This window comes from Chrysemys picta, chromosome 12, assembly GCF_011386835.1.
Source record: "Chrysemys picta bellii isolate R12L10 chromosome 12, ASM1138683v2, whole genome shotgun sequence".
Taxonomy (NCBI): domain Eukaryota; kingdom Metazoa; phylum Chordata; order Testudines; family Emydidae; genus Chrysemys; species Chrysemys picta.
The window spans coordinates 32390084-32415577 of NC_088802.1; the positions used below are offsets into that span (position 1 = coordinate 32390084).

The 25494-nt window shown below is 47.1% G+C and overlaps 2 protein-coding genes across 10 annotated transcripts in view; one reads left to right on the forward strand and one right to left on the reverse strand.

Moving 5' to 3' along the window:
- The window catches only part of MYOCD (myocardin), a 489253-nt gene that overhangs the window by 406316 nt on the left and 57443 nt on the right, over window positions 1-25494 (reverse strand). The gene's annotated exons all lie outside the window — the stretch shown is intronic.
- LOC135974490 (uncharacterized) overlaps window positions 16098-25494 on the forward strand; it is a 166503-nt gene continuing 157106 nt past the window's right edge. Inside the window, exon 1 of the mRNA XM_065562680.1 lies at window positions 16098-16114. The gene's annotated coding sequence lies outside the window, so the exon portion shown is untranslated. The remainder of the gene's footprint in view (window positions 16115-25494) is intronic.

Below are 25494 nucleotides of genomic sequence, written 5' to 3' on the forward strand. Positions count from 1 at the left end.
TTGTTATCCTAGAAGGCAGAGAAATAGACTGGATTGTCCAGCTGGCTGATTTACCCTGGCTCAACAGCGAACATGCACCTGCCCCTCAAAGCTTCTAGGAGAATTTATTAACACTCCGGCAAAGGAGAGACGTTAACACTGCTAAACACTGCTCTGCAGGCTGGCAGGCTGTGCTGCAGGATGCAGCAAGGGCATAACTGAGGTCTGTCTGTGTCTCTCTGTCTGGTTATGTCTCCCATCACCATACTATCTGGGCAGCAAGCTACTGTATTAGTAATGAAACCTCATTACCACACTCACTAGCAGGGCCGGCGCAACCCATTAGGTGACCTAGGTGGTCGCTACAATTTGGGGGGCGGCGACCGTGGCAGTATTTTGGCGGCGGGACCTTCCGCCGCCTAGGGCAGCAGAAAAGCTGGCGGCACTCCTGCTCGCTAGCCCCAGCCCAGCATGTGATCCAGCTGCAGTGGGAATCAGTGTTGCAATGTGCCCATTTCCCTGGCAGGCAGGTTGTTCAGGCCAGGCCTTCTCAGATCCCCGTATTGCCAGTTCTCTCAGTTCTCATGATATTTGGTGCTTTTCTGCCCCTGCTCCTGGAGTCACATGGTTACCTGAGAATCGCTGCTTCCCTTGAAAAAGAAAAAGTAAGCTCCAAGCGCTCCTGATGGCAGAGAGAGGCTTGGGAATGTGACTGCGAAGGCTCCAGCCCAGAAGGCAATGCAAAGAGAACCTGGAATGTAGTATGTTAAAAATCTCAGGAGTTTTAAGCCAAACTCATGATTGTCTGGATCTCAACTCAGGAGTTTGGGGTGTGCAGACTCAGCTGTATCATGTACCTACAAGTCAGAAGCTCTTTGCTGGCTCTAACAGGCCCAGCACTGAATGAGTGCATGTCTGGGCTGGCCAGGCTGACACTAAAATCCAGCTGCTGCTAAAGGGCAGGAACCCATGGGAGGGGGCTCTGGGGAGAAGCATTCATGAAGGCCCCACTCTGCTGGAGGGGCAGCCGCCCACCCAAACCCCTTGTGGGTCCGCAGGGAGGAGTACAGGGCCAGGACTATCTGCTTGGAGTCCCTGGACCTAGCTAGGGCAGGAATAGCCCTCTCCACATATAAGGGAGCAGCCCTTATTCAGGGCGCCCCCACACTGGCTCTGCAGGAGACCTGGGCACAGGGGGTGCAGCCGGGAGTGGGTAGATTGTGTGCATCCAGGCCTTTGCCCCAGTCATTCAGTGTCCAACCAATGGCTTTTAGTGGCCATGGCAACAAGGATGGTCCTAGGCAGCCACTGGCTGGGAAGGCCGAAGCCACCTCCTCTGTGCCCTTGAGCCAGCACGGGGATGAATCTGCCCCTCTGGGTCATCACACTGCTCTGGTCCTGGCACTCCCTAGCTCCCTGGCAGCACAAGCCTGCCCTGAGAGTCCCTGAAATAGATCCCTAAGAAGATGCCCAGCATGGGAGCAGCCTGATGGGACTGATCACACAGGAGAGTCCGGCTGCATCTCCAGTGACATGCATTCCAGATAAACTGTGTGCTGTCCACAGTAGTGTCTTCTGGGAGCTCCACAGCGATTGCTGCATTTTTATGACTGAGTTTAGTCTCCAAATTCAGCACAACCTCCCTCCCACACCACTGCACAGCCCCCGTCCCCCATGCTCCCTGCTCCTACTCTATCGCACTTTTAAAGAGGGGCCCACACAGGCAGGTCATGGTACCGGGAAGTGGAGTGAGTGGGGAGCAGCTCTGGTGCATACTGGGAAATTCCTGCACAAGAACACTTTGTTGACGTTAGCGTTCAGGTCTCTCAAGTGTATTTCTTGTCAGTGCAGCAGTCACTAACCAGGCAGGAAACCCGCAGCTCAGCCACCCCTGGCTCTTTCATCCAAACCAGCTAAAGGGCACTCCTCCAGTTCCTGCTGTCACACTCACATAGCCTGAGCACTGAGCTCCCACTCAGGGCGGGACAATCAGCACAGCACGCATTTTGCCATGACACACACGCCTACTTCTTCGACCAGGCTCTGCATTGGGTGTGACATTGGAGAATGCGTAAGAAGGGAGCCTTTCCTGTCTTTGGGATGCCATCGCTTTGCCCACAGGACGAGCCTGAACTATTGCTGACAGGAGTTTCCAGTGAGCTCACGTGAGTCTCAATAGCGGGGTAGCCACGGTTGCATTGGCAGCAGCCACAGAGGCATGGCTTAGCTATGCCAAGTACAAACCTGCCTAAACCCCATGGATATGTACTCAGCATTAGGGTTACCATATCTCATAAATAAAAAAAGAGGACCCTCCATGGGCCCTGGCCCTGCCCATTTCCCCACCCCTAGCCCTGCCCCAACTCCGCCCCTTCCCCACCCTAACTCCGCCCCCTTCTCCCTCCCACTCCCAGCCAGCTTCGGGCAGCCCCCGTGCCTCCAGACCCTGCGCCGCCAGAGCCCGGGAGGGGAAGCGCCCAGCCGGGGGCGCAGGGTCTGGAGGCTTCCCGGCAAACCATGAAGCCGGTAGCGCTGGGGCTTTGGGCAGCCCCTATGCCTCCGGACCCTGCGCCCCCAGCCGGGCACTTCCCCTCCCGGGCTCTGGCGGCACAGGGTCTGGAGGCACGGGGGCTGCCCGAAGCCGGTAGCTCTCGGGCAGCCCGGCTCTTAAACAGAGCCGAAGAGGAGCAGAGCCTCCAGCCGCGGCGGCTCTGCTCCTCCCCAACTCTTCGGCTCTGTTTAAGAGCCGGGCTGCCCGAGCGCTACCGGCTTCGGGCAGCCCCCGTGCCTCCAGACCCTGCGCCCCCAGCCGGGCACTTCCCCTTCCGGGCTCCGGCCGCGCAGGGTCTGGAGGCACGGGGGCTGCCCGAAGCCGGTAGCGCTCGGGCAGCCCGGCTCTTAAACAGAGCCGAAGAGTCAGGGAGGAGCAGAGCCGCCATTTTCCCGGACATGTTCGGCTTTTTGGCAATTCCCCCCGGACGGGGGGTTGACTGCCGAAAAGCCGGACATGTCCGGGAAAAAGAGGACGTATGGTAACCCTACTCAGCATAGCTAAGTTGTGCCACCGCTGTCACTGTCCATGCTACCATGGCTACACTGCTATTGATAGTCATGCTAGAGCTCATCGAGCTAGCACTAGCATGTATATGGGAGCTGGGAATCACACGCTTAGCTCCTAGCAGCCTGAGACCTGTTTTCACCTTTGGCAGCAACTGTTTCATCTCCTGCAGCAGACAGGGCTTAGGAAGGATCCAGCCACTGCCAGGAAATGCCTGGTTGACAAACAAATGCTAGCACTGGGGGAGTCTGCGTTTGCACAAGCTCTAGCAGAGCTTTGCAGCAAGGAGAAGAATCTTTCCCAAGATTATTTCTGTCTTGCCTGTTTGCTGAAGGGAAATGAAGGGCACTGTGGTTTCCCACCAAGATTTTATTGCATGCTGCCACTTCCCTGATTTACCATCATTAAGTCCCAGTGGAAGTGATCCAGCTGGCCTGGGCCAGCTTTTTCACAGGCAGTTCAGGAGGAAAGTCACAGAGATCTGTGAAATACACTGATGAATTCTGCAGGTTTTCATCATTTGTGAGAAGAGGAGAATAAGAGCAGAACAACAGAGAGGGAGGGAGGGAGTGCAGAGTGTGAATAAACCTAATTTGGAAAAGCAGGCTCTTATTTCTGAAGGTCAGTTTGTGGATCATGATTTACCACCCCTATGAAAAGTGCCAGCTAATTACGCATTACCCAGTTGGAATTGGCAACCCTGATGGGCAAGTTCTCATTTTCAGTGTATGCTTTCATAGCGTGATTTGCAGACATTGACTGGCTCTACATTTGCAACATGCTGGATTTTCATTTGTGCCGCTCGGCAAATGAGCTGTGTTTGAAAACTGTCTGCAAAGCTTGACATCATCAGTGAGGCCAGGAAAGAAAATTATATTTCGGATTACTTTTTCCCATTTTTGCAAAAGCAAAATATTTTGCAGTTTGTTTCCAATTTCTTTGCTGTTTTCTACAAAAATAAAAGTGATATTTGCTTGTGGAAATGTGTCATTTATCCAGGGGTGAGGTCAAAGGTCAGCCAGGAAAAGAGGGTGAACATGAGGGAATTTGGCCTTGAATAAGTAACTACTCAACAGGTAAACATTGTTGGAGAGGAATCAGAAACCTCCCTGGACCCTGTTTGTGTTTGGGCGAATAAAGACTTGGGAAAAGTTCCTCTTGCCAGCCCCGTATCAATGGATGCTTGAGAGGGCTCAACAAGGAGTACAGATACAAGTGATATTTATCTCACTGGAATCTTTAGAATTGCCAATGCTGAAATTGAGGACCAGGGCAGAGCTATATCTGAAACTGGTGTCCTCCTTCACTCAGGCAAAGGAAGGCGCTACCAATGGAAACAGTAAAATCACCATCTTCCAAAGTCTCCAAGCTCTTGGGATCCTACCACAGTTACTGGGATGTGGATGGATGATTTCCCATAGTTCCCCACTGCTTCTAGGAACCTCTCGCTCTGCCATCTTCCTACTGACTTAGGGCCAAATTCTGCTCTTAGTTACACTGGGGTAAATTGGGGGTAATGGTACCAGACAGAGCAGAGCTGCTCCTGACTGGCAGAGCAAAGCAATCACCGTGGTGTTTCCCTGTCTGTCTGCTTGCAACACAATAACTCTTCACCACCACATCCGGTCAAACACAGTGTTTCAGGGAACATTCTGTGCAATAATGGTGAAAAGCCTGATTTCCACCATTGTAAGGGGAGAGGAAAATCAGGCCCACAGAGCAATGTGTCAGAGCAATCTCTCTGGTGCCCTTGCCGCTGCCTTCAGATATCACAGGCAACAGCTCAATAGGCTGCTCTCTCTCATTGGGTGGGCAACTCAGCCTGCCTGAGCAGTGAAGTATGCCAAGCAGAATTTGGCCCTAGGTCAGTAGGAAGATGGCAGAGCAAGAGGTCCCTAGAAGCAGTGGGGCGCTCTGGGAAATCATCCATACTGTTTTACTATCTGCCGATAATATGGTCCGAGTTTATCCTGGGAGCTGAGGCTCTTTAGCTCAGGTTGGCAACTCATCTAGGAGAAGAACAACTCCAACTCCACCTCCTGCGCCCGTGTCAGCTGCTGTGCTTGTGGCATCTGTTACACCTGTGTGGCAACAGCTGCTTCAGCAAGAGAGTGGAAAAGGTTCTGCACGATCCTCCCTCCCTTCAATCCACTCATAGTGCAGATTCTTCAGCCAACTCATTCAATTCTTTTAACCCAATCAACTCACCAAGAGTCCTGTGGTGATGGGGCCAGGCAGAGGATGCTGCTGGCAGTCCTTAGTTACAACTCTGCAAACAGGCAGCCTTAGGGTGATGGTCGTTCTCCATAGAGCGGGGCAGATACGGTGTTCATATCCTTCTGAGGTGACAGAACAGGCCTTTTTAGGCACAGCACTAGGGTGACCAGATGTCCTGATTTTATAGGGACAGTCCAGATTTTTGGATCTCTTTCTTATATAGGCTCCTATTACCCCCCACCACCTGTCCCGATTTTTCACATTTGCTGTCTGGTCACCCTACACAGCACTGCTCTGCCCAGTGCAAGGAAAGGGCACTGAAAAGAAGCCCTAAACACAGCCTACCCTTTGTATACCTGTCAGGCTACCACTCCTGGCTGCTCATCCAACTCAGTGATCGAAATAAAACAAAGATTCACAGACTGACATTTGGGTCATAGGATGTCAGAACTCTTCTTGACCATGACCGAAGCCTGGACCAAAGAACAGCCCGCATTGCCAAAACACCGAAGAAGTATAACATAGACATGGATGCCTTCAGTGAAACCAGACTCACTGATGAGGCAGTGGGAGCAGGCTACACCTCCTACTGGATTGGCCAGGCCAAGGGCAAGCCAAGATAGTGGGAGTAGAGTTCACCGTATGGTTTAACATTGCCCACAAGTTTGACTCACTCCCCAAGGGAGTCAGTGGCTGACTTATGGTCATTGATAAAAATGTTAAATACCATAGGGCCAAGAACCCATCCTAGCTGGACCCAACTGGAAACACAACTGCTTGCTGATGATTCCCCATTTACAATTATATTTTGAGACCTACCATTTTGCCAGTTTTTAATCCATTTAATGTGTGCCATGTTAATTTTTATATCATTCTAGGTTTTGTAATCAAAATATCATGTAGTACCAAGTCAGGTGCCTTTCAGAAGTCTAAGTAAATTACATCAACACAGTAATTTTATCAACCAAACCTGTAATCTCATCAAAAAAGATATCAAGTTAGTTTGACATGATCTATTTTCCATAAACTCAGGTTAATTGGCATTGATTACATTACCCTCCTTTAGTTCACTATTAATTGATTGCTGTATCAGCCACTCCATTATCTTGCCCAGGATTGAAGTCAGGCTGATAGGCCTATAGCTACCTGGGTCATCTTCTTTACCCTTTTTAAAAACACTGGCAAAACATTAGCTTTCTTCCAGTCTTCTGGAACTTCCTGGGTGTTTCAAGACTTATTGAAAATCAGCATTAATGGTTCAATGAGCTCCTCAGCCAACTCTTTTAAAACTCTTGAATGCAAGTTATCTGGGCCCACTGATTTAGTTGAACATCCTCCTGAGATACTAGTGGATTGGCAAGAGTGTTGTCACCATGTGATGAGACTGTATCATAATTCCCACTGAAGGACAGTCCAGTTCTCCCACAATTGACTGCAAAAGAATCCTACAGCACCTCAGCACAAAAAGCCATGCATACGCCCCAGACATACACAGCGAGCGCAGAAACACTGAGGGTACAGTAACACTGCTAGGGCGTTGCAGTGGGAACACACACTCGGGCTAGGCTAACCCAGGAGCTCACATCCAACAGCTCCAGTTAACTGTGCAGCCTAGCCGTGGCCAAAGAGACAGTCACATCCCACCCAGACTTTCTAGTGAACCTGGTGCGCACTGGGACAGGACTTGGGAAGTGCAGCCAGTTCTGTATAGGTTCTCGGACGTGGAGACATACTTGATGAAACTGACAGGCACTTGTTTCAGTATTGAGGTTTGGTGTTGTAGTTCAAAATGCTGTCAGTAACAAGGCTACTCCAGACACGTCCCTAAGTTATAGACATCTCCCACACACAACCCACCACCTTCCCAGCCACAGTCCCGTCCTGTGACAGTCTGGGGCTGCCAGCAGGAGCAGCCCTAACCTGCTCTCAATGTGCTTGTTCAATACAGAGGAGAAGGATTCTCTGGAAGGCACATGGCCGAAAACTAGGCCAGATTCTGCTCTTGGTTACTCTGCCATGGAGTTACTTCAGAGTGACACTGGTGCAAGCTGGGCCACTTACTCTGGAACACAGCAGCACGGCTGAGGGAGTGCACTGATCCTCTGCTCCTCTTTCTATTGCAGTGGGCACTACACCATGGTGCAAGGGCAGGCGGGGAGAGCAGGTCACCAGCAATATTACTAAATAAATAGCCTTTTAAAATAAATTCCAGCATATAAAAAAATAGCACATTGATGTTCCTGGGCTGGGAGTTGTATATTTAGGGACTGTGCAAAGAAAATAAAATGCCTATTACAAAATAACTATTTAGAGAAAACTCTGCAGAAAGATCTAGCGAGAACTATGTGTTTTAGCATGGTCTGTTTACAGTGCATCATTGCTGGTCTGCTGAAAACTGTGCTGTAACAGAGCAAAAATGCATCTGCATTCCTTCAGTGCAAAAATATTCATGTGCAGACATCACAGCAATATCACAGTTATTTTCCTTCTTCTTGTTTTGGGGTATTTTCTGCTGCTTCTCAAAGTTCAGATCACTTGACCTAATCTGTCTGGATAAAAGCAGTACTGTTCTCCAAATGTACAGGCTAATATCACTAATAACTAGTGTTGTTGCTAAAGGATCGTTGCCAAAGGATTTGGTATTTAAATACAAAACTACAGTTTGTTTGCAGTATAAAGGATATTGGTGTAGAAGTGTTGGTAAATCTTTCCCAGTGCTGGTGCTGTTCCTCCCCCTGCAGAACTCACCCCTTCCTAGTGGTTAGAGCACACGACTAGGAGACAGGAATCTGGCTTCTATTCCCACCTGGCACAGGCTCCCTGTGGGACCTTGGGTGAGTCACGTCCCCTCTCCATGCCTTAGTTTCCCTTGGCATTGTGCTGGGTGTTCTGAGGTTTAATTACACATGTTTGGGAAATGCTAACTCTCCGTGGGGGAGATCTGCAGAGTGCCTCCAAATACATAAATCATCCTGATGTGCTTACTGAGTGGAGCGGGATGCAGCTCAGGGGCAAGCGAGATTGCCAGCCACAAGAGTCAGGCCCCAAACCATGGGACTGCATTAAAAACCATCAGATTTAGGGCTTGTCTACACTGGCACTTTACAGCGCTGCAACTTTCTTGCTCAGGGGTGTGAAACCCCGCCCCGCCCCTGAGCACAGTAAGTTTCAGCGCTGTAAAGCGTCAGTGTAGACAGTGCACCAGTGCTGATAGCTACACCCCCGCAGCAGTGCTTTAACATTGCCAGTGTAGACGAGCCCTTAGAAAAAATAAATAGACATCTTGCTCTTTGCTGTCAGGTTTCTGAGCCTGTGGGTTACACTCGGGCCACGTTTCCGCCACAGTCATGAGGGCTAGAAACAGCCTTTTTTTTCTATTGGAAAGTTGTGATTCGCATGAACTAACATGCCCCCAAGAACTGAAGCTTTGAACAAAACCCTAGTTGTGAGAGCTGGCAACTCTGAGCATGAGCAGCACACAGGACAGGGTGCTTCTGCTTCCTAAAGCCAAAGGGAAAGTGCTGGGTCAGCAGGGAGAGGGGCACAGAGCAGAGCTGGGACAGGGACAATCAGGAGAGGTTTGCTGGGGAACATGACTCCACCCCCAGTTCAAGGCTACCCAGAAGAAACAGCCTGCACCTGCCACAAGGAAGAGGATGAAAGGTTGCACAAGAAAAAAGTTCCCAGTCTTGCAAACCCAGGCACAACAGTGCCACTGGCTTTATTACCCAGCCCCTTATTAGAACTTAGTGGAAATTTGGGATTGCCACCCTGCAGGAAATTCCAATATTTCCACATCCGTTTCTATCCCAAAGGTTGATATGGAAATGCTGCAACATTCCATGTCAGGTAAGTTTGACATTCATAGATTCCAAGGCCAGAAGGGACCATTGTGATCATCTAGTCTAAAGTCCTGTATAACCCTGGGCAGAGAAATGCCCCACAATAATTCCTAGAGCAGAGCTTTTAGAAACACATCCAATCCTGATTTCAAAATGGTCAGTGATGGAGAATCCACCACACTTGGTAAAGTGTTCCAGAGGTTAATTACTCTCACTGTTAAAAATTTACACCCTTATTTCCAGTCTGAATTTGTCTAGCTTCAGCTTCCAGCCATTGGATCATGCTAGACCTTTGTCTGCTAGCCTGAAGAGCCAAGAAGCAAGTCACCTTTTCTTTGTTAAGCAAAATAGATTGAGCTCTTGGAGTCTGTCACTTTAAGGCAGGTTTTCCAATCCTTTAATCATTCTCATGGCTCTTCTATTAACCCTCTCCAATTTGCCAACATCCTTCTTGAATGCAGACACCAGAACTGGACACATTATTCCAGGAGCGGTCGCATCATTGCCAAACACAGAGATAAAATAACCTATCTGCTCTACTCGAGATTCCCCTGTTTATACATCCCAGGCTCACATTAGCCTTTTTGGCCACAGTGTGATGAACTGGGACTGTTCTTACTGTGGTCTTTGAATGCTGACAGGGGAGTATGGCTAGGATGATCTGCATTGGGGGATGGGAGACTGGCAGAGGGAGAATACCTGAGCATGTAACGTGAAAACCCAGGAAGGGGTTAGAGGCCAGGTGACACCTTTGCCCGGGAAACTGAACAAAGGGTGTGGGAGAGGTGGCTGAAGGGAGAGTTTCACGGGCTGGCTGGTGATATGGCTGGGAGGCAGACGGGTCTCTGACCTCCCAAGAGGGCTGTGGTGCCCTGGGACCCCAAGATGGACCTAACTGAGTGGGTCCTGTTGTCTGTGCCTGCAAGACCTGTCTTGGACTGTATTCCTGTCGTCTAAATAAACCTTCTGCTTTACTGGCTGGCTGAGAGTCATAGTGAATCGCAGGAAGCTGGGGGTGCAGGGCCTTGTGTCCCCTAGGAGCTCATGTTCAACTGATTATCCACCATGACAAACCCTCCTCCCCAAATCTTTTACAGAGGTGCTATTTCCCAGGATATTTCCCATCCTGTATGTGCAGCCTAAATTGTTTGTTCCTATACATTTAGCCATATTAAAATGTGCATTGTTTGCTTGCCCCCAGTTGACCAAACAATGCAGATCACTCTGAGTCAGTGACCTGTCCTCTTCAGTATTTGCCACTCCCCCAATTTTTCTGACATCCGCAAACGTTGTAAGTGCTGATTCTGTTTTCTTCCAGGTCATTGATAAATATGTTAAATAGTGTCAGGGGACACACTAGAAGCACACCCATTCGATGATGGTTCCCTGTTTACAGTTACATTTTGAGACCTATTAGCTAGCTAGCACTTAATTAATGCATGCCAGGTTAATTTTATATCGTTAATCAAAATGTCACCTGGTACCAAGTCAAGTGGCTTACAGAAGTCTAAGTCTATTACATCAACTTGTAATAGACTGGTAATCTCATCAAAGATTGACAGGATCTACTCTCCATAGACCTATTTGGTTTCTCCTATGAGCCAAGCTGCAGCCCACTCCCTCAGCTTTGAGCTTTTCAGATTTATCAGGGCCTCACACTGGTCCTGAGATGTGCAGCCTGGCCAGACTGGCCTTCATTGCACAGGGATGTGAGAGTGCCTTTGGCCCTGTACTGCAGGGCATGTTCTCCGTGACCAGCATTACATCTGCCATGCTGCAGATCCACCAGACACTCCTGTGACTGCCTGCAGGCACTCTCCCGCTTGCTCAGGTGTCCTAGCCAGAAGACTAGCCAGTCTACGAATGCCCAAACACAGGAGGTGCCCTGGTCAGGAGAGCTCACTGGGTATGTGTTCACCAGTGTGTGTGTGTGTGTGTGTGTGTGTGTGTGTGTGTGTGTGTGTGTGTGTGTGTGTGTGTGTGTGTGTGAGATTCACAGCTCAAGGAGACACACCTGGGCTAGCTCTGATCAAGCTAGCACCCAACAAACAGAGTGTAGCTGTGGCACAGCCGCCCCGAGTACATGCTTAGGGTCTGTGATGGGCACGTGCTCGGCAGCTAGTCGCTCCCACCACTGCAGCTGCATGCTAGTGTGAGGAGAGCCAGCACCAGTATGGCTCTCCGAGGTAGAAGTCATCTCCTTCCCCCCTGCCCCAGCAACAAGAGTAGACGTAGCTTTGTGAGTTCAAGGGCTGCAACTATCTGGGAATGCAGAGTGTGCTCTACCCTGTGACCCTCATGTCATCCCGTTTCCTTTGAGGGCCCTCTGTGCTCACTGGGAGACATGAGCCAGCACACCCAGGGGCTAGTTTCAAGGAGACATTGCACAGAAGATCAGCAGAGCCTGGGACCAAATTCCTTCCCACACTTCCCACCAGCCCTCACTGAGGCTCGAGCTGTTTCCCGAATCTACGTGGACCCATCATTGCCTGTGCATCGAGCGGGAAAGCCACCAGCGACAGCCTGGTGCTGTTAGAATCATAGACAGTAGCTGGAATCCACTCATTGGATCAGTTTGCTCAGGAGATCTGCCTCATCCAGGGAGGGCCTGTTCCCTGCAGTCTGTTCTCTGACCTAACCCTAAATGTCTCAGTGAGGGGTATCCAGCACTTCCTCTGCGTGGATGAGTCTGCCTTCCAACAGAAGCTTTGCAGACTGTTCAGCTACATTTTCTCTTTCTTCATTGTCTGCCATTGCTCCTAGCTATGTGCCTATGTAGCACCTTCTCGCCTTGCTGGTTTATTGTTCCATGGATTCCTCGGGGGGAGCACAGAGTATTTCCAGGACAGATTATTTACTAGAAGATACTTGGCACGTTGCCTTAGTAATGAAACACGGCTTTTTCCTTTGTAAAAACCTTACAAACATGTTTAAAATCTAAATACAGTGATCCAGTGCAACATCATTTAACAACTCCCAGAATATGCCAAGCATGAGAATTGGAAAAGCTGCCCAGCAAGATGCTGCAGGCCAGGGGTTGAAACCCCTTGGTTTGCCGTTTAAACAGAAACAGATTTCCAGCATCAAGAAGTCAGTTAACCATTTTAAAGGCAGCAGGATGGGGCTCAGTAAGAACTGGGCTGCCTGTGTGTCACCACATTGCACAATCCTTGGCACATATGTATAGCAGAGTCCTTGAAATTAAGGCCCTTGTAAAGATTTAAAGGCTTAGTCGACTAATATACTTAATATGGATTTCTCCAAATATTATTTTAAGTCATTCAGAGACACGGTTGCCTTAGTCTGATAACTGTGAATGAATACAGCACTCCAAGTGGAGCCTGCATGCTAGGACGGCATTTCCTACAAGGGTGTGTAAGGGAACACGAGATAACATGGGGCCCTGTAAACCAGAGACTGCACGTCGTGATTCAGACCCAAGCGCTCTACGAGAAAGCCCAGTCCCACGTCCCTGCACAGCTTGAGGAGCTGCGTCTGCTCCCAGGTCTGCAGCAAGCTCCAGTCACAGCACCTAATTCTCCCCTGCCCTGCACCCTGTGTGTCCTCTCTGACCTGGGAGCATTTTGCATCCACTTTGCCCTGGTGTAAATGGCATGCAAGGTGCAGAGCAACCAAGTCAGGCTCTAAAGGTCTGTTTCTGTTACTCTGAAGTCAATGGCAAAATGCACATTGACTCCAAAGGGAGTAGGTGTGGGATCAACAGTCTGGGAAGGTGCAGGGCACCCACAATGGCCGTTGAAGTCATGTGCTCAATACATTCCAGGCTCAGGCCCTACCATGGTCCATTGCAGTAAAACAGCTTTAAGACTCGTCTTCGATGAATCAATGAACAGTCTCCACTCATCTGGATCGTGAACAATGTTGAGGGCTGCCATCACACCATCGATGTTGTTGCAGGCTACAAGATCACCTTCCATGAAGAAGAATGGGACAAGATCCTTTTGACGGTCACGGAACATGGAAACCCTAACATCACCTGCCAGGAGATTCCGCTGCTGTAGTTTGGAGCCCAACAGCTCTGCCTTACTCTTGGGTAATTCCAAATCCCTGACAAGGTCATTCAGTTCACCTTGTGTATGAGGTGCGGTTCAGAGGAGGAGGATGGGAGAAAATGTGAGTCCTGTGACATTGATGGTTCAGGACCAGAAGTTTCATCCTCATCCTCTTCCTCTTCCTCGTCTGACTCAAGAGAGAATGATTCTGGTGCATCAGGAACCGGCAGTCCTTCTCCGTGGGGTACTGGGCGTATAGCTGATGGAATGTTTGGATAATGCACAGTCCACTTTTTCTTCTTTGACACACCTTTCCCAACTGGAGGCACCATGCAGAAGTAACAATTGCTGGGATGATCTGTTGGCTCTCTCCAAATCATTGGCACTGCAAAAGGAATAGATTTCCTTTTCCTGTTCAACCACTGGTGAAGATTTGTCGCACAAGTGTTGCAGCATATGTGTGGGGCCCACCTCTTGTCCTGATCTCCAATTTTGCAGCCAAAATAAAGGTGATAGGCTTTCTTAACCATAGTGGTTATACTGCGCTTTTGTGATGCAAAAGTCACTTCACCCCAAACATAGCAGAAGTTATCTGCACTGTTCACACAAGTACGAGGCATCTCTGCTCACTTTGGCTAAACAGAAATGTGTCCCTTTGTAAAATCAAACACTGACAAATAGGAGAGCAAGACACTGCATGATTTCTAGAGCTGATATAGGGCAATTTGTTCAGCAGAGTGATGTAAGCTTCGTTATCATTGCATCATCCATGACTTAACATGTTGCAATTCATATCATGTATGATGCAATACCAGCTTCAGATTGCATCATTAATTGTTTTGCCTAAAAAACAAGTACTGTCCAAACCCAGTCATAGATTTATTCATAGATCCAGTCAAAGATGTATTTTAGTCATTTCTGGTTTAAATTGAGATTCCCTTCCCTTTATAACTCACTTATCCTCCGCCATTCCCAAGTCAAGGGTCGTATATACTGACCCAATAGCATATCTTGAAAACTAGAGCCAATCAACAATTTTAAGCATCATTTTCGTTCTCAGTGACCCAGAATTAGTAAAGTTTGACTACATTTATTTCAGAAACATTTTGGCTGTAGAGCAGTGTAATTTGTTTGTTTATTCTACCTGAAGCAGTGTGTGTGACGGGTTGGACCACAGAAACCCCCCGGGAGCTGCCAGCCGATGTGCCAAGACTACTTCTATTCCTGTTTTCCCTGCCAGCTCAGGACTCCAGCATCCTGTCTTGCTGAGCCAGACTCTCCCGTCTGCTCCAACACAGGGCCAGGGTCTGAATTACTTGCCCCAAAGCTGCAGGTTTACCTGAAAACAGTTCACAGAAGTGTGCTTGTCTTTAGCGCTCAGATGCCCAACTCCCAGTGGGGTCTAAACTCAAATAAATCCATTTTACCCTGTATAAAGCTTATACAGGGTAAACTCATAAATTGTTCGCCCTCTATAACACTGATAGAAAGATACGCACAGTTGTTTGCTCCCCCAGGTATTAGCACATACTCTGAGTTAATTAATAAGTAAAAAGTGATTTTATTAAATACAGAAAGTAGGATTTAAGTGGTTCCAAGTAGTAACAGATAGAACAAAGTAAGTCACCAAGCAAAATAAAATAAAATGTGCAAATCTATGTCTAATCAAACTAAATACAGATACTCTCACTTTTAGAGATGCTTCAGTAAGTTTTTTCCTCAGACTAGACACCTTCCAGGTCTGGGCAAAATTCTTTCCCCTGGTACAGCTCTTGTTCCAGCTTAGGTGGTAGCTAGGGGATTCTTCATGATGGCTCTTCTCCCTCTCTTCTGTTCCACCCCTTCATATATCTTTTGCATAAGGCGGGAACCCTTTGTCCCTCTGGGTTTCCACCCCCCTCACTGGAAAAGCACCAGGTTAAAGATGGATTCCAGTTCAGGTGACATGATCATATGTCACTGCAAGACTTCATTACCCACTTGCCAGCACACACATATACAGGAAGACTCACAGGTAACACACAGCCATTTGCAAACAATGGTCCTAGTTAATGGGAGTCATCAAGATTCCAAACCACCATTAATGGCTCACACGTTGCATAATTACAATAGGCCCTCAGAGTTATATTTTATATTTCTATTTTTAGATACAAGAGTGGCACATTTATACAAATAGGATGATCACACTCAGTAGATTATAAGCTTTGTAATGATACCTTACAAGAGACCTTTTGCACGAAGCATATCCCAGTTACATTATATTCACTTATTATCATATTTTTATAAAATCATATAGACTGCACGTCACAGTGTGTTTGGTTTGAAGCGTGTCAGAGACTCCCCTTGGGATAACAAGCCTGGTACATATCAATTTCTTTGTTAAATTAACAAACTTATATAAGCTTGCAGAGACCAGCAGGCATAACTGGACACTGCAAGAAGGAGGTTCCTAGGGTTGTGTCTGGGACTGGAGATAGTGGCTAGTGTTATTCGGTTGTAGAATCCAAGCAGCGGCTGACCAAAGGTGCTCACTCACATAACTGGGAGCAGCTTACATGCTAGAGACTGTGTGTGAACAGCCCAGGAGTGGGGGTTCTCACAGCAGAGCAGGGTAAGGCTGGCTGCCAGAGTCGAGGATTGGAGTGACCTAGCAGATCACTGGTCCAGATAACACCCGGGGAACATCACAGCACTCCACTGAGTTAATGAGGGAGCTGGGCGCCTAGCATGGAGGCCACAGCAATCATAGATAGCCCGTTAGCATGGTTATTACTCTTGCATAGACTGAAACTCCTACACAATTGCTAATGGGAAAAACAACCATATTTACTGCAGGAAAACAAGTTGTGATTACTCCAGAGATGACATCATAAAGCCCAGTGCCAGTTTAAACAACATTTGGAGAATTCATTTGTTTTGTGCTATTTAAAATGGTAGTGTGGGAGCCTATTTTGTGTGTGTGTGCGTGTGTGTGTGTGCGTGTGTGCGTGTGTGTGTGTGTATGTGTGTGAGCTGATGTAATCATGTTAATGTTTATTTTAATCTTGTATTTATAAAATTGATATCCCTACGCCTAAAATGGAAATATTCTGCTCTAAAACATCTTTTAATTATGGAAAATGATTTTATATATTTACGTCTCCCTCCCTATTTATATATGTATGTTTATAAACAAGTGCACAAATACACTGTGCTCTGTCCCTCACTCTCTCACACACATATTGGTGTGACCGAGACACACATGCAAGCACACACATATATATATTTTTTCATACTCAGAAAACTTCCTTGTGCACCATTATGGTTGCCACACACACAGCAGACCTGCATCAAATCACAAAAGAAAGAGCATGAAAAGTTAAGTCCCCTACCAGCACACAGGCTCTCCTCCTCCAACCTCAATCATAAGAACATATAAGAACATAAGAACGGCCATACTGTGTCGGACCAATGGTCCATCTAGCCCAGTAGCCTGTCATCTGACAGTGGCCCATGCCAGATGCTTCAGAGGAAATGAAAAGAACAGGGCAATTTTTCTATTTTTGTAACCTCTTTAATATCCCCAAGCATTTCACAGTCACTGTCACCATCCTAGTCAGGTGGTTGATAGTATATTCCTGCTGCTATCCTCTTACTATTCAAGCATGGAATTTCTATCCATAGAGATTCTGTGGTACGGTATGAGTCATTTATGATATTTCTGTATTTGATTCTATGCTTTCTTTCACATATAGTGCCGACAGCATGACCTACTCTGTCATTCTTATCTATTGTGTACCCTGGTATTACTGTGTTCCATTGATTATCATCATTCCACCAAGTTTCTTTGATTCCCATTATATCAATAGCCTCATTTAATACCAGGCACTCATGCTCACCCTTCTCAGTATTTAGACTTCAAGCATTTGCAAAGATATATCTTATCACTATTAGCCTGTTGCACACCGCAACCCTAACTCTGCCCATCTTGGGATGCAAGCCCCTTGAATCCCTTCAACCCCCTTGAACCCAATCTATATTTTTCCCAGCAGGATCTATTTTTCACAGATTTATGTGAATTCAGAGGACACCATTACCTGGTCGTTGTGGACTATTTTTCCAAGTACATAAAATAATGTACTTGAAAGACATAACATGTTGCAGTGTTATCATGAAACTGAAGTGCATTTTTGCTCACTTTGGTATTCCATAACAACTAGTGATGGGCATCTCACCACAATGCACTACAACAAAATGTAAGTCATTCCAAACAAACTATGATTTTGATAATGTTGCTAACAGTCCACATTACCCACAAGTGAATGGAGAATCTGAGAAAATTGTACGGACAGCCAAGAAAATACTACAGCAGGAAGATCCATTTCTTGCTCTTCTGAGATATGGATCAACACCAATAGTAGCTACTGGGTATGGTACAGCACAACTCCTGATAGGAAGACAACTCAAAACTACTCTTCCAACTTTGGAAAAGATCTATCTCCAAAGTGGCCAGACATGAAGAGAGTAGCCAAATTCGATAAAAAGGCTAGACCTTATAAATACTTTAAAAAGAGACATCACTCAGTTAGAAAATTGCTGGGTCTAGAACCAGGTGGCTGTGTTCATGTCAAATTGGATGGGACAAGGGATGGACAGCTCCAGCTGTCATAAAGAAAAAGAATTCAACACCCAGATCGTATGAGATAGAGACCAACAGTGGAGAATTCAGCAGAAACTGTCAACATCTACAGTTTGTTCCTCAGACAGAACAATCAATGGAGCAAACTCTACATATAGCAGATGCAGAACAAGGAGACTTAAGGATCCCAAACTGACCACAACCAGTCATTGCAGCTAATGGACAGCCACATGATCAAGCTGTTACGTGTTCAGGTCATGCTATTAGAAAACAAATATGATTCAGAGACACTTAGACTAATCCATATTGAACTTCAAAGACAGTGTGATAGTGTAAATATGGTAAATGGCAGGAATGTTAAACTTAAAGAGGAAGATGTAATGGAATGCTAAACTGTATTATACAGTCCATCCACTAGATGGCACTGTGTGTAAAATACCTTATTTAAACAAACCTCAGCCATACCTGGCAGAGCATTAAATGATTTTATGATGAACACACCTGGTGTGTATAAGCAAGCTCTGTAGCAAGTCCAGATCTGGTACAGAAGTACATGACAGGACAGTCACATACCCTCTCTGTGCCTTCATTTCTATTAGAGGGGACAGGCCATGTTGTTACCTCCCAGGGGACGTGTCACTGGTCCCAGTTCTATGCTGAGCAGCACAAAAGTCCACTGTGCTGATTCCATCACTCACATCATAAAATCCTGCACACACAGCACTGCAACAAACTGGACATCTCCCCAGGCTGGGGCTGCACCTAACTTTGGGCCAAGTCTCCCACCTTTCCTGTAGCACAAGAGGCCAGCTGCTCTGGGCGAAGCAATGGTTTGAGAAGGAGTGGTGCTAGTGCTTGTACCTTTGGCTAGGACACGTGTGCCATCTGACTCTGCTCCAGGTGACAGCGTGGTCAACTGTGAACAGATGCAGTACTCCCACCATTGCAGGGACTGGCCCCTGGCTTCTTGCAACCGGGGGAGAATTTGGCAAGGAGCTCAGCTTAGACAAGGTTAAAGGAGATATGCCCTGGAGAACAAGGGAGTATCCTGCATTAACCCACCCAATGATCTCGCTTCTTGGGGGGTTGAGAGGTTAATTACTGCTTATAAAGCTCCTTGAGATCCTCAGAGAAAGGGTCTCAGAGAGGAACTCCCAAACATGTACTGAAATGGTGCCAAAATCTAGTTCTCAGGCTGGTTACCAGGCATGTTTCCCTCACAGATTCCAGAGCTCTTGAGTTCTCACAGGGCAAGTCTCCTTCTCCTCATTTTACAGGTGGGAAACTGAGGCACAGAACAGTGACCTGTTTTACCCCCGGTGACACAGGAAGTTTGTGATTCTCTGACTCCCAGTCTCACACTGGGTCCTTTGGAGCATGCAGTGAAATGCCCTGCACCTGGCCCTGAGAACAGCATCAATTCTTACTGCTGCACATCATACAGAGTTAATAGTTGTGCACATTGCTTTGAGAGGAGCTTGTTCCATGCTTAGGCTGTCAGCCCTTTGGGAAGGGGCTGTTGTTTTGGTCTATGTGTTTACAACACCTACACAATGGGTCCCTAACCCCTGGCTGGGGCCCCGAGGCACTGCCATTGTAATCATGACAGTGCCTGGAGCAGTACTGGAATAGCTGTGTGTGGGGCTGGCGGAGGTCACATTTGAAGGTATAATAAATCCATTCCTTTCCCATACATGCCCTGTGCCTGGGCAGACTGGACCCTGCAATCCTGACATCATTTCCCCAAAAGCAAAGATGACCCTGGATCTCCTGGAGAGGTGGGGTCAGTCCTGCTCGCTCCCAGGCATGGCCTGACATGGCTGGAAGTTGTTTTCGTCTGTTCGAGGCCTGACAGCTCTGCTTCATCCTCTGTGTGTGTTATTTAGATATTGTTTACAATCTTCACAGCCTAACAGAACAACACAAGGAGAGCAGGCGACTGTCCCAGCTAGTGGGACTGGTTCACATACTGACCTACATCTGTTCTTGCTCCTTTGGCTGATCATCTAGTGCTGTGCTCATAAGAACATAAGAACATAAAAACAGCATACTGCGTCAGACCAAAAGTCCATCTAGCCCAGTAGCCAGTGGCCAATGCCAGGTGCTTCAGAGGAAATGAACAGAACAGGTAATCGTCAAGTGATCCATCTCTTGTCCCTCATTCCCAGCTTTTGGCAAACAGACGCTAGGGACACCATCCCTGCCCATCCTGGCTAATAGGCATTGATGGACCTATCCTCTATGAACATATCTAGTTCCTTTTTGTACCCTGTTATAGTCTTGGCCTTCACAACTTTCTCTGGCAAAGAGTTCCACAGGTTGTGCATTGTGAGAAGAAATACTTCCTTTTATTTATTTTAAACCTGCTTCCTATTAATATCATTTGGTGACCCCTAGTTCTTGGGTTATGAGAAGAAGTAAATAACACTTCCTTATTTACTTTCTCCACAGCAGTCATGATTTTATAGATCCCCTTAATCATCTCTGAAAAGTCCCAGCCTTATTAATCTCTCCTCATATGGAAGCCGTTCCATATCCCTAATAATTTTTGTTGCCCTTTTCTGAACTTTTTCCAATTCAAATATATCTTTTTTGAGATGGGGCAACCACATCTGCACGCAATATTCAAGATGTGGGCATGCCATGGATTTATATAGAGACAATATACTATTTTCTGTCTTATTATCTATGCTTTTCTTAATGATTCCCAACATTCACTTTTTTTACTGCCATTGCACATTGAGTGGATATTATCAGCGAACTATCCACAATGACTCCAAGATCTCTTTCTTGAGTGGCAACAGCTAATTTAGATGCCATCATTTTATATGTATAGTTGGGATTTCATTTTCCAATGTGCATTACTTTGTATTTATCAACATTGAATTTCATCTGCCATTTTGTTGCCCAGTCACCCAGTTTTGTGAGATCCTTTTGTAGCTCTTTGCAGTCTGCTTTGGACTTAACTATCTTGAATAGTTTTATATCATCTGCAAATTTTGCCACCTCACTGTTTACCCCCTTTTCCAGATCATTTATGAATATGTTGTCCCAGAACAGACCCTTGGGGGACACCACTATTTACCTCTCTCCATTCTGAAAACTGACCATTTATTCCTATCCTTTGTTTCCTATCTTTTAACCAGTTACCAATCCATTAGAGGACTTTCCCTCTTATCCCATGACAGCTTACTTTGCTTGAGAGTGTTTGGTGAGGGACCTTGTCAAAGGCTTTCTGAAAGTCCAGATACACTATATCCACAGGATCCCTCTTGTCCACATGCTTGTTGACCCCCTCAAAGAATCATGATGAGGCATGATTTCCCTTTACAAAAACCATGTTGATTCTTCCCCAACAAATTATGTTCATCTATGTGTCTGACAATTCTGTTCTTTACTATAGTTTCAACCAGTTTGCTGTTACTGAAGTCAGGTTTACCGGCCTGTAATTGCCGGAATCACCTCTGGAGTCCTTTTTAAAAATTGGCCTCATATTAACTATCTTCCTGTCATTTGGTACAGAAGCTGATTTAAAGGATAGGTTACAAACCACAGTTAGTAGTTCAGCAATTTCACATTTGAGTTCCTTCAGAACTCTTGGGTGAATGCCATCTGGTCCTAGTGACTTATTACTGTTTAGTTGATCAATTTGTTCCAAAACCTCTTCTAATGACACCTACATCTGGGACAGTTCCTCAGATCTGTCACCTAAAAAGAATGGCTCAGGTTTGGGAATCTCTCTCACATCCTCAGCCATGAAGACCAATGCAAAGAATTCATTTAGTTTCTCCACAATGGCCTTATCATCCTTGAGTGCTCCTTTAGCATTTCAATCATCCAGTGGCCCCACTGGTTGTTTAGCAGGCTTCTTGCTTCTGATGTACTTAAAAAAAATTTTGCTATTACTTTTTGAGTCTTTGGCTAACTGTTCTTCAAATTCTTTTTTGGCCTTCCTAATGATATTTTTACACCTCATTTCCCAGAGTTTATGCTCATTTCTATTTTCCTCAATAGGATTTTAACTTCCACTTTTTAAAGGATGCCTTTTTGTCTCTTACAATTTTACTTTGTTGTTTATCCATGGTGGCACTTTTCTGGTTCTCTTACTATGTTTTTTATTTGGGATATACATTTAAGTTGAGCCTCTGTTATGGTGTCTTTAAAAAGTTTCCATGCAGCTTGCAGGGATTTCACTTTTGGCGCTGTACCTTTTAATTTCTGTTTATCTAACTTCCTCATTTTTGTGTAGTTCCCCTTCTGAAATTAAATGCTACCATGTTGGGCTGCTGTGATGTTTTCCCCACCACAGGGATGTTACATTTAATTATATAATGGTCACTATTATGAAGCGATCCAGCTATATTCACCTCTTGGACCAGATCCTGTGCTCCAGGCAATGGAGCAATCCAGCAATCCACTGCCAAGAATTCAGAGCTACCTTGATCCCTGCCTTGACCAGAGAACCTGAGTGAGAAACACTAAGGCCTGGTCTACACTAGAAAATTAAGTCAGCTTAACTACATCACTCGGGGTGTGAATTTTTCCGTTGACCTAGATCCTGCCTCTCAGGGAGATGGATACGCTGGAAGGAGACCCCCTCCCATTGGCATAGGTAGTGTCTACACCGAAGTGCTACAGGGCACTGCTGCACACAAGCCATAAGTTCTGGTCTGGACACGGGTGTAATGTGTGCATCTGTGAACAAGGTCTGAATGCCGAGCCTAGAGAGGGCAGACAGGGATTCCTCCAGCTGCCCCCAAGGCTTTATTTTGCTATGATGGAGACATGCTGCCTTCTCAGAGCTGAACAACTCCTGAGGTCGGTATGCTAGATGATCACCAGTGGCCTGTGCCCTATCATATGGCAGGGATCAGTCCCCACTGGTTCCCCTGGTGACTGTTAGATGTGACCCTCAGTGTGTCCGGGATGAGCTGTTGTTAGCTGATTGCATGTGTGACCCGTGGTGCCTGGGGCAGCCCTAACTGGAAATGGCAAGGTCAGGGCAGGCTGCAAAAGGGAGAGCAGATACTCACAAGACTGGTGGGTAACACTGAAATTAAACTCCCCAACCAGTCACAAACTGTGCTTCTGATCCCCCACATTGGTTATCAAGAAGCAAGAAAAGAAATCACACAGCCCCCCTTTATTGCATTCCAGTTCTCTGGCTCCCAGTCAGCACCTAGGTCCAGTACAGTGAGAAGTTATTAAAAAACTCTGCTCACTATACAAAATGTTCTTCTGACCCCAAAGGGCCAGCCACGTCACCACGTCAGTATAGGTGTGGATCTTACCCAAAATACCACGCTGCCAGCCAATCCTTTAGTGTCTATAGCTAAAGGTTTATTATAAAGAAAAAAGAAAGAACAAGAAGAGAGATGTTAAATGGTAAAACAGTCACATACATACGAAGACTTCAAATCCATATATCAGCTTCCTAGCAGTATTGGTGAGTTTGCTGGCTTGAAAGTCCCTCTGGAATACATCCACAGCTTGGATGGGTCATTCAGTCCTTTGTTCAGAGCTTCAGTTTGTAGCAAAGTTCCTCCAGAGATAAGAAGCCAGAATGAAGACAAAATGGAGAAGATGCAGCTGCCTTTTATAGTCTTTTTCCATGTGGCCTGTGCTTCCTTTGTTTCCAACATAAGCTGCCCAGCACATGGCTTGAAAGCTTTTTCTGTCCATAGGTGTGCCCATGCATGCCTTGCTGAGTCATAAGGTGTATCCTCTGCCTTCTCTCAATGGGTCAATTGTATAGCTGATGGTCCTTAATGAGCCATCAAGCAGGCTAGGCAAAGCTGACCCCCAAACTGTCTGAAGGTGTCACCCGGGAGCATAGCCCAAGTTTGAAATACAGACATACATACATATCTATAACTCATAATACAGAGGTGATACAAACATATACATGAGATTATCATATCTGGCAAATCATAACATTTCTGCAGATATCTTACATGGCATATCTGGCACAACTCATTGCAATTTTACAATATTAATATTCATAATATCCTCAAGTGTCTCCCAGATTCCATACAGCGTCACAGCATGGAGCCCGGATATGTATAACAAGCTGACAACGGTTCTGAGGGAAACGATCCAGTGGAATCTTTGGCAGCTCTTGTAGGCCAGCAAGGAGTGATGGTGTCCTCTAGGCTGGCACTTTGCTTGGGGGGCTGTCGAACTGCCAGCCACATCTGACCAGTGGCTCCATTCTACCAAATCCATCAAGGAAACCACGAGGAAGGGCTTGCTGAAACTCAGACTCAGCTGGCATTTGCTACGTCGAGGGCAGTGCAATTCACGGAGCGATCTGCAGGGTGATGATTGACAAATACCAGGGACCTGTGCATTGGGACAGCCACAGCACTGGCAGAGTGTTAGACTAGGAGGCCAGATTGACTCATCTGGGCACAGCAAAAGTACAGGAAGGCATTAAGGGAGGACCTTGCACTGTACTGTACAAAGTGAGGCGCACTGGTGAGTAGCTGCGAATTGGCTGGAGCCATCCCTGGAGGAGCCTGGCTGGGGTGACTGGACCTGCAGCAGGTGGGATGTTAGCTCAGTGTGATTCTGCTTGGGCTGTCCAAGTTGCTCATTCGGAGACAGTCTGAGGGTCCGTTATTCAAGAAGCGCCATTCGCTTGGCACTGCTCACAGAGAGGTGGCTAGAGAACGCACCATACCCTCTAAACCCGCTGTGCACATGCTCCATGCAGTGTAAGAGCAGAGGCAAGTGTGGGCAATGCCTGGAGTGATGGCAGGATGCACACGCAGGCTCTTGTGCATTGGTGCCTCTGGGGATGGCGAGAGCATCCCGGTGATTTCTCAGGGCACGACCTGTCTGGGGGGCGCTGATGATGAATGTCAGCCTGGCACCATGAAGAATTTGTGAGCATGACCTGCTATTAGAACTGACACAGCTTCACCTTCAGACACCCTCCAGAGCCCTCCACCTACCTCCTGGGGCTCCCAGGGCCAAGCAATGCCCGGCCCTTCTGGGCATGGTGGAGGACAACTCCCCTGCAGGCTCAGTGAGGTGGAGATGCTAGGAACATTCCTCGATTCCAAGGCCAGGCTGGACCATCTGCTGTGACCTCTGGACAGCACACACCAGAGACTCCCTCCCCGGCCCCCAATAACTCCTGTTTGGACTAGAGCAGAACGTTTAGAAAACCAGTCAGTCTTGATTTAAAAAACTGTCAGTGATGGAGACTCCATCACAATGCGGGGTGGGTTCTTCCAACAGTTAATTACTCTCACCATTTAAAACGTACATCTGGTTTCCAGTCTGAATTTGTCTAGCTTCCACTTCCAGCCCTTGGATTGTGTCAGATGTTTCTCTGCTACAGTGGAGAGACATGATTAAATATCTGTTCCCCATGCAGGTACCCCTAGACTGCGATCAAGTCGCCCCTTATCCTTTCCTTTGCTAAGCTAAATAGACTGAGCTCCTGGAGTCTCTCACTGTACGGCAGGGTTTCTAATCCTTTAATCATTCTCCTGGCTCTTCCCTGCTTCTCACAGCCCTTAGGAGGGTCTTCTGAGGGGGCAAGGGCATTTACTCCTCCCCCAAGAGCACAGGGAGTCGCTCCTGGTTCGGCTGCACCCACTCCCTGGCTCTGCCCATCGTCACGCTGATCTGCACAGTTGCCATACAAGGGCCTCTGGGGCCCCTCTCAGGTCCTATCCAGTCAGGGACCCAGGGCAATGGGAGTGTCTCCCTTCTCCTGCTGCACTGCGGGGACAGGTGGCACCTTCCCACACTCCC